This window comes from Taudactylus pleione, unplaced genomic scaffold, assembly GCF_031769625.1.
Source record: "Taudactylus pleione unplaced genomic scaffold, aTauple2 ptg002146l, whole genome shotgun sequence".
NCBI classification, from domain to species: domain Eukaryota; kingdom Metazoa; phylum Chordata; class Amphibia; order Anura; family Myobatrachidae; genus Taudactylus; species Taudactylus pleione.
Window position 1 is genome coordinate 292,501 of NW_028286540.1, and position 2,500 is coordinate 295,000.

A 2,500-nucleotide genomic window follows, 5' to 3' on the forward strand; every position below is an offset into this window, starting at 1 on the left:
CAATCTCGTCTGATCTTGGAAGCTATGCAGTGTTGGGCCTGGTTAGTACTTGGATGGGAGACCACCTGGGAATACCAGGTGCTGTAGGTAATTTTATGCAGCCATAACTTTCTTTTCTATTACATTTTACATTTAATTTTTTCAACTTATCAATGAATTTACTTGAGTTAAGAAGTAAAAGAGGTCTAAAGTTAATGTTTTTGAGCACCTACAGCCAAACCACACTGGACATGCCCAATCTCGTCTGATCTTGGAAGCTATGCAGTGTTGGACCTGTTTAGTACTTGGATAGGAGACCACCTAGGAATCCCAGGTGCTGTAGGTAATTTTATACTGCCATAACTTCTTTTCTATTACATTTTAAATTTAATTTTTTCAACTTATCATTGAATTTACTTGAGTTAAGAAGTAGAAGAGGTCTAAAGTTAATACTTTTGAGCACCTACAGCCAATCCACACTGGACTTGCCCAATCTCGTCTGATCTTGGTAGCTATGCAGTGTTGGGCATGGTCAGTACTTGGATGTGAGACCACCTGGGAAAACCAGCTGCAGTAGGTAATTTTATACTGCCATAACATTCTTTTCTATTACATTTTACATTTAATTTTTTCAACTTATCAATGAATTTACTTGAGTTAAGAAGTAATAGAGGTCTAAAGTTAATGTTTTTGAGCACCTACAGCCAAACCACACTGGACATGCCCAATCTCGTCTGATCTTGGAAGCTATGCAGTGTTGGGACTGGTTTGTACTTGGATGGGAGACTACCTAGGAATCCCAGGTTCTGTAGGTAATTTTATACTGCCATAACATTCTTTTCTATTACATTTTACATTTAATTTTTTCAACTTATCAATGAATTTACTTGAGTAAAGAAGTAAAAGAGGTCTAAAGTTAATGTTTTTGAGCACCTACAGCCAAACCGCAGTGGACATGCCCAATCTCGTCTGATCTTGGAAGCTATGCAGTGTTGGGCCTGGTTTGTACTTGGATGGGAGACCACCTAGGAATCCCAGGTGCTGTAGGTAATTTTATACTGCCATAACAGTCTATTACATTTTACATTTAATTTTTTCAACTTATCAATGAATTTACTTGAGTAAAGAAGCAAAAGAGGTCTAAAGTTAATGTCTTTGAGCACCTACAGCCAAGCCACACTTGACATGCCCAATCTCGTCTGATATTGGAAGCTATGCAGTGTTGGGCCTGGATAGTACTTGGATGGGAGACCACCTAGGAATCCCTGGTGCTGTAGGTAATTTTATATAGCCATAACATTCTTTTCTATTACATTTTACATTACATTTTTTCAACTTATAAATTAATTTACTTGAGTTAAGAAGTAAAAGAGGTCTAAATTTAATGTTTTTGAGTGGCTATAGCCAAACCACACTGGACATGCCCAATCTCGTCTGATCTTGGAAGTTATGCAGTGTTGGGCCTGGTTAGTACTTGAATGGGAGACCACCTGGGAATATCAGGTGCTGTAGGTAATTTTATACTGCCATAACATTCTTTTCTATTAAATTTTACATTTAATTTTTTCAACTTATCAATGAATTTACTTGAGTTAAGAAGTAAAAGATGTCTAAAGTTAATGTTTTTGAGCACCTACAGTCAAACCACAGTGGACATGCCCAATCTCGTCTGATCTTGGAAGCTATGCAGTGTTAGGCCTGGTTTGTACTTGGATGGGAGACCACCTGGGAATACCAGGTGCTGTAGGTAATTTTATACTGCCATAACATTCTTTTCTAGAACATTTTACATTTAATTTTTTCAACTTATCATTGAATTTACTTGAGTTAAGAAGTAAAAGAGGTCTAAAGTTAATGTTTTTGAGCACCTACAGCCAAACCACACTGGACATGCCCAATCTTGTATGATCTTGGAAGCTATGCAGTGTTGGGCCTGGTTAGTACTTTGATGGGAGACCACCTGGGAATACCAGGAGCTGTAGGTAATTTTATACTGCCATAACATTCTTTTCTATTATATTTTACATTTAATTTTACAACTTATCATTGAATTTACTTGAGCTAAGAAGTAAAAGAGGTCTAAAGTTAATGTTTTTGAGCACCTACAGCCAAACCACACTGGACATGCCCAATCTCGTCTGATCTTGGAAGCTATGCAGTGTTGGGCCTGGTTAGTACTTGGATGGGAGACCTCCTGGTAATACCAGGTGCTGTAGGTAATTTTATACTGCCATAACTTTCTTTTCTATTACATTTTACATTTAATTTTTTCAACTTATCATTGAATTTACTTGAGTTAAGAAGTAATAGCGGTATAAATTTAATGCTTTTGGGCACCTACAGCCAAACCACACTGGACATGCCCAATCTCGTCTGATCTTGGAAGTTATGCAGTGTTGGGCCTGGTTAGTACTTGGATGGGAGAACACCTGGGAATACCAGGTGCTGTAGGTAATTTTATACTCCCATAACATTCTTTTCTATTACATTTTACATTTCATTTTTCAACTTATCATTGAAT

At 37.2% G+C, this 2,500-nt stretch overlaps 1 non-coding gene and 9 pseudogenes across 1 annotated transcript in view; all 10 read left to right on the forward strand.

The window, feature by feature from the left end:
* Positions 1-90, forward strand: part of LOC148434906 (5S ribosomal RNA) — a 119-nt gene extending 29 nt beyond the window's left edge. The window contains exon 1 of the ribosomal RNA XR_015876663.1: positions 1-90. This exon is cut by the window's left edge and continues 29 nt beyond it. This is a non-coding gene — a ribosomal RNA (5S ribosomal RNA).
* Positions 91-206: 116 nt separating this feature from the next.
* On the forward strand, positions 207-325 carry LOC148434907 (5S ribosomal RNA; annotated as a pseudogene).
* A 350-nt stretch (positions 326-675) lies between these two features.
* Positions 676-794, forward strand: LOC148434908 (5S ribosomal RNA; annotated as a pseudogene).
* Positions 795-910: 116 nt separating this feature from the next.
* LOC148434909 (5S ribosomal RNA) lies at positions 911-1,029 on the forward strand (annotated as a pseudogene).
* Positions 1,030-1,140: 111 nt separating this feature from the next.
* On the forward strand, positions 1,141-1,259 carry LOC148434910 (5S ribosomal RNA; annotated as a pseudogene).
* Positions 1,260-1,375: 116 nt separating this feature from the next.
* Positions 1,376-1,494, forward strand: LOC148434911 (5S ribosomal RNA; annotated as a pseudogene).
* Positions 1,495-1,610: 116 nt separating this feature from the next.
* LOC148434912 (5S ribosomal RNA) lies at positions 1,611-1,729 on the forward strand (annotated as a pseudogene).
* Positions 1,730-1,845: 116 nt separating this feature from the next.
* LOC148434913 (5S ribosomal RNA) lies at positions 1,846-1,964 on the forward strand (annotated as a pseudogene).
* A 115-nt stretch (positions 1,965-2,079) lies between these two features.
* Positions 2,080-2,198, forward strand: LOC148434914 (5S ribosomal RNA; annotated as a pseudogene).
* A 116-nt stretch (positions 2,199-2,314) lies between these two features.
* Positions 2,315-2,433, forward strand: LOC148434915 (5S ribosomal RNA; annotated as a pseudogene).
* Positions 2,434-2,500: the final 67 nt, after the last annotated feature.